Source organism: Apus apus, chromosome 2 (genome assembly GCF_020740795.1).
Source record: "Apus apus isolate bApuApu2 chromosome 2, bApuApu2.pri.cur, whole genome shotgun sequence".
Taxonomy (NCBI): Eukaryota; Metazoa; Chordata; class Aves; order Apodiformes; family Apodidae; genus Apus; species Apus apus.
Window position 1 is genome coordinate 95,291,205 of NC_067283.1, and position 14,012 is coordinate 95,305,216.

The following is a 14,012-nucleotide window of genomic DNA, read 5'->3' on the forward strand; positions in this document are numbered from 1 at the left end:
TCTGCTGCGGGTGCATGACTTTGAGTCTAAAATTGCAGGTAGCTCTTGCCCCCCAAACCCCCAGAAGCCAGGTTTGCTAGAAGCCTCTCAGGCCAAGTTACGGGGACGAGTTACCGGCCCGGGAGGCAGCGAGCGACCGGACCGGGCATGCAGGTTGCCACCGCTCGCCCGGCCGCAGCCGTGGGCACATCCAGCTCCCGCTGCCCCGAGCCCACTGGCCTCCCGGGCAGTGGAGGGCAGAGCCCGCCCCGCTCCCGATCCGCCCGCGGGGGTCCCCGTCCCGCCCGCCGCGCCGGCGGGGTGCGGGGTGCGGCGGCTGCCCCAGCCCGCTGCCTCTTCCTGGTTGCGGGCGGGGCGGGGACCCCGCGCAGGTACCGGGGGCCAGCGCCGTGGCTGTAGCCGCCGTGCTCTCAAGGGGAGGGTCGGGGGCAGGAAAAGGCGAGGGAATAAACCGCAAGGCGCCGGCACAGAGCAGGGGGAGCTCCTCGCTCGCTCGCCGGCGGAGGAAGGGCTCCTGAGCGCGGCGCGGCGGCTTCTCCCCTCCCGGTTCCATCCTTCCCTCTTCCCGCACCTCGCCGCCGTCTCTCCCGGCGGGTGACGGGGGTGCAGAGGGAGGGTGCTGCCCCTGCTGCATGCAGCCCCCGGACCGCCGCAGCCCAGGAGAACACGCCGGGTGCGTTGTGATTTACTCCTCTCCTTCTTGTTATTATTTTGTGGTCTGTTTTGTGTTGGGTTGTTTGTTTGTTTTTTTTCCCTCCCTTCTCTCCGGGCGGCTTCGCGGCGGGTAGCTGCGTGGGGAAGGGAGAGGGGCAGCCCAGGGGGGCCTGGCGGGGCCCCGCACCCACCACCGCCGGCTCCGGAGCCGTGCCCGCCCAGCACGCCGGGCTCCGCCGTGTTTGTTGTTGTTGTGCTGTGGGGAAGGAGGCGATAGAGCGAGCGCTTCACCCGCGCCTGGGGGGGGCGGGTAGCGTTTTGTCTTGCTCCTCTTCCTCTTCGCCCTGTGTGCCCCGCGTCCCTCCTCCTCCTCCTCGGCGGGGCGGCCCCGGGGGGGCTCAGCGGAGGGCGGGGGAGCGGGCGGCGCTGCGGGACACCTGGAGCAGGTGGCGGCGGCGCGGACGGGCAGCGGTGGCTGACCCCTCTGGGCTCCCTCCTCACCTTGATTCCGCCTCCGGGACAGGTACTTGCGGACACGGCGAGCAGCGCTCGGGGCAGCCCAAGCCGCAGCCGGCCGGGGAAGGCAGAGCAGCGAGGGCAGCCGCCCAGCCCCGCCGAGGTGTCTCCCCGCCGCCGCAGGCAGGTGAGGGGCTTTTGGGGGGGCGGGGGGGGATCACAGGGAACGGCCCCAGCCCCGCGGAGGCTGCGCTAGCGCGTTACATAAGCGGGAGGGGCGGGAGGAGGCGGTGGCAGCGCCTGGCGCGTCCCGGGCGGCAGCGAGAGGCCCCGAGTCGGTACCGTGGGCTTCCGGTTTCACGTCGTGGCCGTGCCCGCAGTTTTAAACAGAAACTGCCAACTTCTTTATTTTTTTTTAATGATTTTTTGGTTGTTGTTCGCCTGTTTGATCTGACGGGGCAAAGTCGCGCCACAGGCGCTGTCGGGGGGAGCTGAGGAGCGGGGCAGGTGCTGCCATCCCCCCGGCTGCCTGCCGTGCCCTGGCACTCGCCGGCTGCCCTCTAAGAGATTGATTCCCTGGAAGTTTATGTGAGGAAAAGCGGCGAAGTCCGGGCGGGGGCTGCTCGGGCGGCCGCTGCGGGGCTCCTCGCCCTGGCTCCTGTCCGCGGCCCCGGGCTCCTGCTCGGGGACCCGCCACCTCCTCCTCTCCCTGGCTTGGCTTGGTACCTTTGGCTGCGTGTCCCCGGCTCTGCTCTGGCTGTGCGGTGTTAGCGGAGGGTTTGGCAGCCTTCAAAATCTCTCCCTGTGTGCGTGTGTGTGCGCTCGGTGGGCTGCGGCGGTGGCGGACGCTGCAGGCTTTGGTTTCTTGCTGTGCTCGTGGGGACTTTCGGAAAAAATCGCTGCGCAGTTTGTCTTGGGAAGAATGTGTAATTTTGTCATTTTGAGTAGGTCATTCATGGTGGGATTTCCTCTGAGCATCACATTTGTCCCGCAGTATATCACATGCTACGTTTGGAGCAATGTTGATTAAAAAAAAGATAAATAAAATAAATTAAGAAACTGTGAAAATAAAAGTTTTCTGGTGGAGAAACTCAAGTTTTTCCCCTTTTCATTGGGACCAGAATTGAGCCACAGGAGATCAGGACTGACAGAATAATATTCTATATTATTTCTGTGTATTCTGTTTGCTGTTATATCTGCTAATAATCTTTAAAACACTGGGATAAATAAAAGTAACTTTGTGTCTGTGGAGTACTGCTAGTTCACAGGTACAAGTTAACCAGTAGATTGTGTGGTGATTGTGTGTGAAGGCTTGAAATAACTGGCTGGAAGGATGACAAAGTGCTCCCTGTCAGTCAAGGCAAATAATAACAGAGTTGGAGACAGTCTTGTTTCTGAGTTAATGATTTGATTACTGCTGGCAGTTGAGTAGGAAACAGTTCTCTTAAGACTTTAAGTGGTCTTAGAGCAGTTAGCAATGACTGGTATGGGCCTGTCAAAGGTCTCAAGCATCATGGATTATGTACTTTCTGTGTTACACATCAGCTCTGCCTGTATGCATTCTGAATTCTTCTAAAGAGCACCTGTGAGAACGTTAAAAATGCCATCCTAGGATATGCTAAAGCTTCTGCTGGCAGCGGCCAAGAGTTGGTGCCTAGGGAGGATCATGCAGTGATGCTCCCCAGAATCCTCTTTTCATGTGTCTATGGCTCAGGGATTCATTTGGGTAGAGGTGTTGCCTTTGTGCCAGAGACAAAGTTAGCTGTTTTGGGCTTTTAGTTTGGTTGGTGTGTTTTGGTTTTTTTTATCTTATAGTTTTTGTACACTTTCAGTAAGATCATAGAAAGGCATTTGAGGAAACAGGGAACCAGATGGAGCACTTTACCAACATTATTTATCACTAATAAGGTGGTCAAACAGTAATTTCTAGTTTGCAGAGGCCTATGTGTAAAAGTTATGCTAATGGATATTAATTTTCCAAGAAGTATTCATGCATTAAGTTCTGATATAATCCATCTAAAGTAAAGGTTGGTATTGATAATGGAAGAAACCCCACACCAACCTGGAGTGTTAAGGTCTTCTAATGTAACCCAACAAAATTAATTAATTTTCACTGAGCTGGGAGAAAGCTGTGAATAAAATGTAGTGTTTTGTCAGCTTCACTGGATTTATGATAGCTATATAATTAAGAACAGAAGTTGAGAGTGTATGCCATGCTATAAAACTAGAGAATATACACAAACTTTCAAAGTCCCTGTTCTGTAATGAGAATTACTACGTATAAAGTAGTAAATGTTAAGATCATTATTGTAGTGATAAGTTTTGGCCAACCATAAACCCTTTACTTTATGAGAGAAATTGCAGCATGTTACTAAAAAATAGTTTGATATTGTTAGCTGCTAAATCTTGTACATTCATTAATATATTCCTGACAAAATGGTTCTTTCATTGGGCTTTATGCCTCACAAAGTCAGCTGCCAGTATGGTACTTACATTTCTAGTAGTCTTATATCCTTTTTAAAGACAAACTTTTCAGAATTATAAAAATAATGGACTCAAAGTATGCTGCACATGCAGAGAAGGATTATATCAGTTTTTAAGGCATGACAACACCCAAGACTTGACATTGCTCACCTCATGAGTTGATACCATAACTGGGACATGCTTCCAGTTCTTTCCAGTTCTGAGAGTTTAAGAAGATGAGTGTTAGGGATGTATTGGATTACAAAAGAAGGTATGTGGAACAGTAATGGTAGTATCAGGCAAAAGAGTGACCCATTCTAGGGAAATGCCAGTGTTCCCTTTCAGTGTTGCTCAGAGGAACACACAAGTTAGAATATAGATGCTTGAGTCACAGTACTGCTGCATATGCACAAATTTATGCACTGTTGTTACTTTTTTTGTGATGTTTTTGTTCAGTACTGGATATAAATTAGCCATATGGTTGAAATAACCACTTCAGTTGTTTATTCCATCAAATAGAACATGTCATTATAGTTTAGGCTCTAATTGCTCTGCTACATGATTGTTATGACTAAAGAAACACTTTCACTATAAACTGTTGAGGGAAGGCAGATTAAACTGAAATCCACATCTCATGCTTACTTGCAGCCTAAGTAGCAAAAGTCTGTAAATGTTCAAAATTATATGCTACGTGTTTGCTGTTAACTCCTTCTGTGCCAAAAAGGTGTGCTGTGAAAATAAATGAGTGCTCGGATATCAGAAGCTGGGTGGTTTGCTTCAAATTTTTATTTACCAGAGCTAAATTGATGTACTTCAGATGAGAACATAACCATTTTTGACAATCAGCACAATACATGGACTAATGTGAATGAAATCTAGTATTCTTTGGCTAAAGTGCTGAAAGCATGACCAGTGCTTAGTGTGGGAGAAGGCTGGAAAGTTTTCAGTCTAAGACTCTGGTCTTTCATATAGGTTTAAAGTGTAAACTCTGTCATGTATTAAAAGATAGCACAGTTTTCTGGATCATCACTCCAGGGGGACCTGATAGTGGCCTTCCAGTGTCTGAAGGGGACCTACAGGAAAGCTGGGGAGGGACTTTTTACAAGGGCTTGTAGTGAATGGACAAGGGGGAATGGATTAAAACTGAAAGAGGGAAGATTTAGTTTAGACATTAGGAAGAAGTTCTTTCCTGTGAGGATTGCGAGACACTGGAACAGGTTGCCCAGGGAAGTTGTGGAAGCCCTATCCTGGAAGTGTTCAAGGACAGGTTAGATGGGGCCCTGAATAACCTGATCTAGTGTGAGGTGTCCTTGGCCATGCAGGAAGATTGGAACTAGATGATCTTTAAGGTCCCTTCCAACACAAACCATTCTGTCATTCTATGAGCATTGATGAGGTGCCCAGTCCTGTGGTGTTTAATTACCTAAATAGTGTTTTGCTCTGGCAAGATGTCACTTTGAAGCTGTGATACGTTTTCTGTGGTGAGGCTCTTACTTAAATGAAGGAGGCTGTTGATGAAGGTCAGTAACTTCAGATACAGTTTTGAATAGAGCCAATTTGTAGTCTTTTATAAAACAGGCCTTTGTCTGATTTCTTGAAAATATTCTGTTGAAGATAGAAATGGAAAAAGCCATTAGAGTTGTTCTGATTGTTGGATGCTTCCAAAAAAAAAAAATCAGCAGAACACTGTCATTTGTGAAGAAGCCTGAATTTATACTTACTAAAAAATAAAACAAAACAGAAAAAACACAAACAACTTAGAATCACAGAATGGTTTGGGTCAGAAGGGATCTTTAAGATCATCTAGTTCCAAACCCCCTCCCATGGGCTGGGACACCAGGTTGCTCAAAGCCCCATCCAACCTGGCCTTAAATACTTCTAGGGAGCGGGCATCCACAGCTTCCCTGGGCAACCTGTTCCAGTGTCTCACCACCCTCACAGGTAAGAATTTCTTCCTAATAGCTAATCTAAATCTCCCCTCTTTTGGTTTGAAACCATTACCCCTTGTCCTTTCGCTACAAGCCCTTGTAAAAGGTCCTTCCCCAGCTTTCCTGTAGGCCTCTTCAGGGACTGTAAGGCCACTGTAAGGTCTCTTCTACAGGCTGAACAACACCAACTCAAGTCAGCCTGTCTTCATAGGAGAGGTGCTCCAGCTCTTTGATAATCTTCATGGCCCTCCTCTAGACTTGCTCCAGCAGCTCCATGTCCTTCTTGTGTTGGGGACTCCAGAACTGAACATGGTATTTCAGGTGGGGTCTCACTAGAGCAGAGTAGAGGGGGAGAATCACCTGCCTTGACCTGCAGGAAGCAACCAGTGGAAGAAGAAAAGGAAAAGTATATGTGCTTTTGAGCTCAGCTGCTGAAATAACTTGTACAACTGGAGTTTCATACAGATAACACTTGCTTCAGTACTTCATTTGTGTATTACTTGTGTTAGTACCAGTTTCTGGGGCAGCCAGCCTTCTGCAGAAACCACTTAATTTGGGGCTAATTAGATAATCGGTATAAAATGAACAAGTTTGTCTCTGAGAATCTGATCCAGTTGCCAAAGGCAGTGGCTGACTTTAGTGGAGATTACATTAGAACTGTATTACTGGAGCCTTCAGTCATAGTTCTGGGTCTTGCTGTAATAACCATTCTGCAGGCAGATTGTTGTCACCCTGATGAGAGAACATGTGAATGCTTGCCTTCAGCCTAAAGGAACACAATATGGTGATGCAGACTGGGACATAAATTAAAATGACACAATGAAAATGTAGTTCTCTAGGGGTTTCGCCCACCAAAGAATTTAGACAAAATGTTCTTAGTTATGCTAAGCACTGTAGAATTATAGTGTCTGATGTTACATATTCAGTAATATTAAAGAAATGCTATGTTACACTGATGGGTTTAGATTTTCTTCACTTAATCATCCCATTCCAATCACTATGGATATTCTCTCTTTGTTTCTTTGGTTATTTTCATGTATTAGTAGCACATGGAGAAATTTCTCTCTCCTACCACCTAATGACCATTGGAATACCAAATATAATCCTGGGTGAATCCTTGTCGTAAATGGGATTTTGGCTATAGCAATAATTAATTTTGATGTCTGTTATGTAGATTATTAGCAATTTCTTCAAGTTTTCTGAATAACAAATTGTACTAATGTTTTCTTGCCTTCCTAGCTGTTTTCAGAGTTTGGCTTTTGGGTTTTTGTGAGAAAATAAATTTTCTTGATGTCCAGGAAATAATCACCCTTGTCTCAGTTTTCTATACCTTATCTTCTTAGTTAAGAGGTTGCAGAGACCAACCCTTCTGTAAAAGGTTGACCATCCTGGGTTTAACTTCTATGTAGAAATTGACATACAACTTCCTACTGTTTTCTTTAAATGATTCAGAATCTACTGTGAACAATTTTTCATGGCTAAAGACTTTTTAAATAGCAGATTGTTAAGCAGATTCTGACAACAGTATTCAGATTTGAACATTCTGGGTTTCTCATATTCAGAAAAAAAGCCTTGTGCTTAAAATTCTTATTTAAGATAATTGGAGAACTCTTTGGTTAATATAAAGTGGGACTGGTCCTTTGAAGCTTCTTGAATCAGTTGCAGTAACTGTGAAATCCCAGCTCTGTTACTTGGAATAGCTGTAAATCTTGGACATACCCAGGAAAGCCCACGCAAAGGGCAAGTGAGACAAAACCAAGAAATAACATGGAAATTTCCAGCCAGTTTTTTTTTTTTCTTCTGTCCTGAATTGATTTTGAAATAACTCCATAGGGAAATTTATTTTCTATATCTTTACTTCACCACTGATTTCCACTCCCCTCCTTCCCCAAAGCATTAGTAAGGCCTTCCAACTGGGAGAAACAGGCAAAGGGGCAAAGCAATACATCTGAAAAGATTGATCAAATTAACGTTTCTCTTTTTTTTTTTTTCTTCTTCTTCTTTTTTTTTTTTTATTTACACGGTGACTGAAGGTACAAAAGTGTGTTGGGTTTTTTTTAGATTTTTTTAAAAGAAACTTTACCAGTTTTTGATCAACGGATCAGCTGTACCGGGTTCCTTTTACACATTGAAAGAAAAGATGGTTTTTATATCTTTTTTGTATTTAGTTCCAACACTTGCAAAGTTTCTTAGTGTGTAGCTGCACTTCTTAACATTTTGTTTCTTAAACTTTTGGGAAAGCTTAAACATTTGGGGATGTTTAAATTCAAACCTTTCCAGATTGGTGAAAGTAAGAACTGATGGAATCTAACATCTAACTATTACGACTTGAAAGTGAGAGGGGAAAATAACACCAACATACATTTTAAAAATTAATTCAGGTATATAGTATGGTTTTGTGTCTACCTGGTGCTGTATCTTTGGCTTCTGCTAAAGAGTGGAAATCTTTGGATCACAAGTGAAAATGTATTTGTTCTTAGCCTACTTCTTATTTCGAAGTCATAAAATTGAGGTAAAACAATGCAGTTGGACAAGTTATAACTCTTTGGAGTTCAGAGGCTTGGAAAAAGAGGCCTAGCAGTGTGAGAGATCTGTACTAACAGATGCACATAAAGCTGCTCTGGAGAAAGTTTATGCATCATTTGCAACCCTTGTACATGGTCTTCTTGTTTGCTTTTAATCCTTGACTCTCTGAAAGAGATTTTTAAGAATACAGGAGAGGAAACATTGTTATCAAAGATACCAATGTGTTCTTGCATTTTTCAGTCAGTTTTCTTGATTGTAGTCTGGAATACCTGCGAGACCATGAAACATAATGATAACTTGCAATGGAATAGGTTTGATAGAGAACTCGTGTAGTTCAACAGCAGTCTCTCATCTCAATGGAAATTTATTTGTGCTCCAAAGATTCAAAAAGCCCTGAAATACAGCTGTTCTGTAGACGTCAGTGCCCTGCCATTTTTTTTATGTCTGTTATAAATTGGGCCATGAAAGTTTAGACTTTTCCAGAGGCATATTCTGCATACCCAAAGGTCTTTCAGAGAACAGTGTATAGCTGCTGCTTCTGTTGCATCTAGGGATCTACCAGCAGCCCTTTCTAGGTGTCGTATTGCCAAAGTGTGACGTGGTGGTAAGAAGCCAACTCAGAGTTAAGTTCATCTTGGAACATAAGGTGTTTCACTGGTAAAACTGTCACAGGAAAATCATAGTTTCCAGTGTAGCAATAACTTCAGAATCCTAAGGACAGTTTTGTTGTACCTTCTGCTTGGTTTTCTGCAGAGTTTTCCTTCCTAGATAGACTTCCTGTACTGAATTAAGATGGAATGGCTTCAGGTTTGTGATGTTGGGTGGGTGCACTAAGTGGTAGTGGTAGTTTTTCCTGTCTCCAGTACTGTTGACCCAATCTCACCCATTTCCCAGCCTTTATATAGGCTGGGTTAGTGTCTTGATGAAGATACAGTCTAGATTATTTTATTTTAATTTTTCTAATGCTGCAATACTGTGGATCCCAGTGACAGCTGTCATTGTCCTCTGGCCTTAAAATCAGTGTGTATACCTGGGTATCAGCAGCATGCCCCTAGCTCACAGCCATTTTCTTCTGGCTAATATATTTAATAATATAATTTAGAACTTCTCTTGGCTTGCATGGTGCCCACTCCCAGGAAGTGTTTGTGGAGTTTGTGACAAGTTTCTTGAGTAACCTAGACTCTCAGCTTATCTCAGAAGAGACTCATCAGCTTCTGGGGGGTCACAGTTAAGTCTGCAACATCTCATAGTTAATAGCAAAACATTGCTTTGTGATGTTGTGTAATGCATTGTAATTATTTTCATGCTTTTTTATCTTCCTCTGACACTTTTTTTTTCCCCCCCTGATGTCAGCATTCCTGTTCTGATTAAAAAAACCACAACAATCAGTCCTATGTTAAACTGTCTTGTCAAAACTTGTTAATTCTCTGGGAGAAAAGGGAGTATCATTAGAAAATCTAGTATGGGTAGTGGCTAAAATAAAATTCCTTTGAGTCTTAAGAAGCTACAGAAAGAATTATGATGGATTTGCACATCCACTGTTTTTTTTTGTGTGTGAAGGACAGCTGCAAAACTTTGAGGCCAGAAATGGCCTGTTACGGTAAAAACTATGGCAGCAAAGACTGAAGCCAAAATCAGGAAAATAACTGGCCAATGCTTTCAGTAGATCTGTGGTATGGGATAAAATACTACTGAAACAATACAAAGTAGTAACTTCGGAGACTGACGTATTCCTCAAAGCTTTATCCATGAAGAATAATATAATAATTAGATTAGGAAACTTTCCGACCCTTATTTTGTTGCATTTTTGTGTTTTGACAGCTCACAGCATTCCAGAGAGCTAAAACAGGAGCAAAACCCAGAATCCCCTAAAATACTAAAATCCACTGTCACATTGCACACTGATTCCCTTTTAATTTGACATTTCAGTGAAATGGTCACTGAAAAATACTCAGCAATTTGATTCCAGGCATTTTCATCTCAACATTGTTTAGTTCAAAGGAAATAACCAGAATGCCTGAAAGTGAGTCCAAAAGGCAGTGGTGAAATGTCATGAAAATGGTTGCCTGGACCTTTTAATATATCAGCAAAATCAGTGATAGCAAAGATCAGCAGGACCTTTTTGCATTTAAGTCAGCCTTGGTGTCAACTTGTTCTTTATTTTTGTGAAATTAGAAAGAAAAAAAAATGAGCCATGTTTTATTTATGGTTGTTTCTTAGCTTGATCTATGTGCTCAGGTAATTGGGATTGACTTAGAGGAAAATAACTGCAATTACTTTTTAATTTGGCTCTTGTTGGACCTTTTACTGTTAGAATCTTTCCCCCAGTGATGGATGTTACTGTATCAAGGGACTTCTTGCTAACCAAAGTGTATAGCTTCTACAAATAGAAACTCCCTGGCTTGGCTTTTTGTAACCTTTTATCTGTGGTATTACGTTGCCCTGACTTGTTTGGGGAGAAGAGAGAAATAAAAGCTTCTGCTTTTATCAGCATAATCTGACTCAGCACCGTTTACCTGGAGGGTAGGTGATAATTTGGCTTTGTTTTTCAGAAGGTTACTCCTGGCAAATGGGAAAGAACCTATATTGGGATCACAGGGAAAAGTTGTGGTCTTCCACCAAATGCAGGACTGTTGATGTTGAAATGTTAGTCTTAAATTTTGGCTGACTTGTAAAGTGGGTTGCGAAATACTATATTCTCTTCTCCTTCTGTGGTAAAAGGTTTTGTATGTGGTGCGGTTATTGGGTTTTCCTTTTTTTTTTTTTTATGTTTGTTTTCTTAATTCAGCTCCTGAATGCCACAACCATCTTCATTAATGAAAACACTATGTGAAAAAATTTGGTTCCAAGGCTGGAATTGTAGCTGCAATTAACAGTTCTAAATGCCCCTAAGAAGAGTGAGAAAAGTTGCAAAATACTCTTCATTACTTCTAATTGGTATTTTATTGTAAATGGTTTGTACATTTTTTCTCTGAGTAATATTTTGTCCAAGTGGGTAAAATATACCTGCCACAAAGAGCTTATAGCAACAACAAAACTATGCTCCTTGACTTAAATGGTGAATAACATAATATTCAGGATTAATTGTTGGTTTATATTCTACCATTAGCTGTTGTAGCAGCTGTGAAGTGTATGTTCTACCTGTAGTTTCTTCTTTACAATTAGCTTTTGTTCTTGGTGACTTCCCCTACACCATAACTGCAGTGCTACCAAGTGAATTTTGGCTGAGTTGTGGTTGTGGTAGTTCAGTCTTCTTGGCTCAGTGAGTCAAGTAGCTTTGTAGAGGCATTTGAAGGACATGTTCTGCAGGGCCCTTGTCAGTCCCATGACTAAATAAAGACATGCATACGCAGTTCTTTGATCTGCATAAGTGCCTGCAGTTCAGAGAACAGTGAAGGCATTCAATTTATTGCGCATACATCGGTCGTTTGTACAGCAGGTTTTGAGTATGCCTGAAGTCTCTCTAGTCTTCTTGGATGCATTGTGCCTAAATGTGCATATTCTGCTTAAAGTATGTACGCAATTCCAGCACGGATTTGTAGACTCAGGTTAGAAGAGATCAACAGAGGTCTCCAGTGTATCATTTGGCCCAAAGCACAGTCATGTGCAAGATCAGACTGGGCTGCTTAGAGCTTTGGTTGGATTTTTAACATCTCCAAGGATGACTAAATTTACATATATACATATACATACATATATATATATTCTGTTCCAATGCTTTATTATCCTCATAGTGTGTTTTTCCTCTTGTTTCTAATAAATATCTATACATTTCTTGGGTTTTAGTTTACTTCATTCTCCCCCCCTGCACCTTGCAGTCATCTGCTCTTGGATATTGGAAAGCCTCTATTAAATGCTTCAAAGCCTCTTCAGGTTGATCAAACCCAGTATCCTCAGCCTTTCTTCACAGGGTACGTGCTGCATCTGCTAATAGTCTTTCTAGCCTTTCACTGAATTTGTTCCAGCTGACTGGGGCTTCGTAGTGGGGATCCAAAAGTGGGCCTGATAAGACCAGATATTAGAGCGATGCGTGGTGCATGAAGCAGAAAAGTAGCTGTCCTTAGACCACTGGCTCTGCTTCTGTTGCCACAGCCCAGGGATGTTTTTAGCTGTCACTGCCGCCAGGTGGGCTGCTCACCTACTGTCATCCTGGACCCCCAGGTCATTTTCAGCAGAGCTGACCACCAGTAAGTTGGTCTTCAGGCTGTGATATCATGATGTTTCTGTCAGCCTGAGCTTCATGATTTTGCATGGCAGCCCTATCCTCCAGTGTATCAGCCATACCCCTAAGTCTGATGGCATCTGCAGACTTGCTCAGGGATGTTCTGTGCACTTGGACTGGTTGCTGTTAAAGATACTAAACAGAATAGGGGCCCTAACCTCTACCCACTTGTAACCAGATTATGGGCAGATTGTGAACCATTAACAGCAACTGTTTGACCCTGATGACAGAGATAGGGTTTTTTATCATCCAGTGGCCTACCCATCTAGACTGTAACTTAGATCAGGCTAGGTGGAAAGATGCTGTGGTAGGCATTGTTGAGTCTTGCTAAAATTGAGGTAGATGATACTACTGATCTCCTATCATCCACAAATCCCCTCATTTTATGACAGAGGGCAATAATACTAGTCAGACATGATTTAACCTTGGTAAATCCATGCTGGTTATCCCCAGTCAGCACCTTGTCCTTCATACGCCCAGAAACTACATCCAAGAGGTTATATTGTCTGAACATACTGTGAGAGCAGACTAACAGACAATGGAAGGAGGCTGGACTGTGAAGCTTTTCTTTCCCAGTGATCCCAAAGACTTGGTAACCCGTGCATAATTCTCTTCCTGCTCTGGATGCCCAGTTGTTGTCCATCTGCAGGTGAGTCAGTGCATGCTGGTCACAGGATGGAGCACCTGCATCTTGGGAACGTGGTGATGAATGAGTTGAGACTTCATGTGACCTGGGGGAGCAAGCTTGTTAGGAACAGGATGTTGCTGCTAGAGTGGTTCTCACTCCCTGTATGTGTTTGGGGAATTTGCAAGAAAGGAAGGTGGTGGCAAAAGTGACAGTAAGTTTAATAATTATATTGGTTTGATCACTGTATTGGTAATCTGCTTATAGCCAGTGGGCTTTATCTTGGATTTTCCTTGGCATTGATTTAGTTCCATAATTTTGCCATTAGCTTGATAATAAAAAAATGCATATGCAGGTGTCAGTGAATGGGCATGTGCGTAATCTCTATTTACGTTCTAACATGCATTTAAAGCTTCTTCGTTCTTGTTGTTGTTAATACTCATTTAAAACTTCTCCAGTCATGTGGTGGCTTTTTTTTCTTCTTATCACCATTTTGGTATTCCCTTTTTATTCATAATGTTTAGGTGGTCTTTAGAAAACACCAGCGACGTTCAAATGCAGTAAGATCTGGAGTAAAGCTGAGAGAGATGATTGATTTGCACATAGTAAAAAGCAAACAAATTTAACCTGGTTGTATGGTGCTGAATACTAAGTTCACAAATACTTTTTGGGGGATTTATTGATTATCAGATATTATAATACAGCCCTCATAATCTGTATTGAATAGCATGTGTAATTAACTTATCATTTAAACACTTCCAATAGTGTTTAATTGCAGTAAGACTTTATATCCTTTAGGAAAAAGGTATCATAATAGATTGCAAATCATTGCCAGTATTTTAACTGAATTGTACATGTACCCCAAAATCATGTTGGCAGTTTCTAAACTGAGACTGAAAAAGGCATACAGGAGAAAAAGTAAAATGCTATAAGGTACATAGCAAATAGTATCTCTTTAGTACGTTTCAGATACATAAGTGCATACTTTTATCTCTAATGTCTATGTCTCTCATATTTTATGGATCTGGTTTTATGCTTTAGTTATTTGTGAAGTGTAAAGTAACTTTTTCCTTTAGTCCAGTTTAGTAGAATAATCACTGCAAATAAAAGATTAACATGCAAACATGACAATGGTAGA

The 14,012-nt window shown here is 42.9% G+C and overlaps 1 protein-coding gene across 4 annotated transcripts in view; it reads left to right on the top strand.

The window, feature by feature from the left end:
• Window positions 1-582: 582 nt before the first annotated feature.
• Window positions 583-14,012, top strand: part of MBP (myelin basic protein) — a 115,311-nt gene continuing 101,881 nt past the window's right edge. The window contains exon 1 of one of the 4 annotated variants that reach the window (XM_051611929.1): window positions 583-673. The gene's annotated coding sequence lies outside the window, so the exon portion shown is untranslated. Of the gene's footprint in view, window positions 674-1,277; window positions 1,298-14,012 lie in introns of those variants that run through there. The other 3 variants (XM_051611930.1, XM_051611932.1, XM_051611928.1) reach the window with 3 other exon arrangements.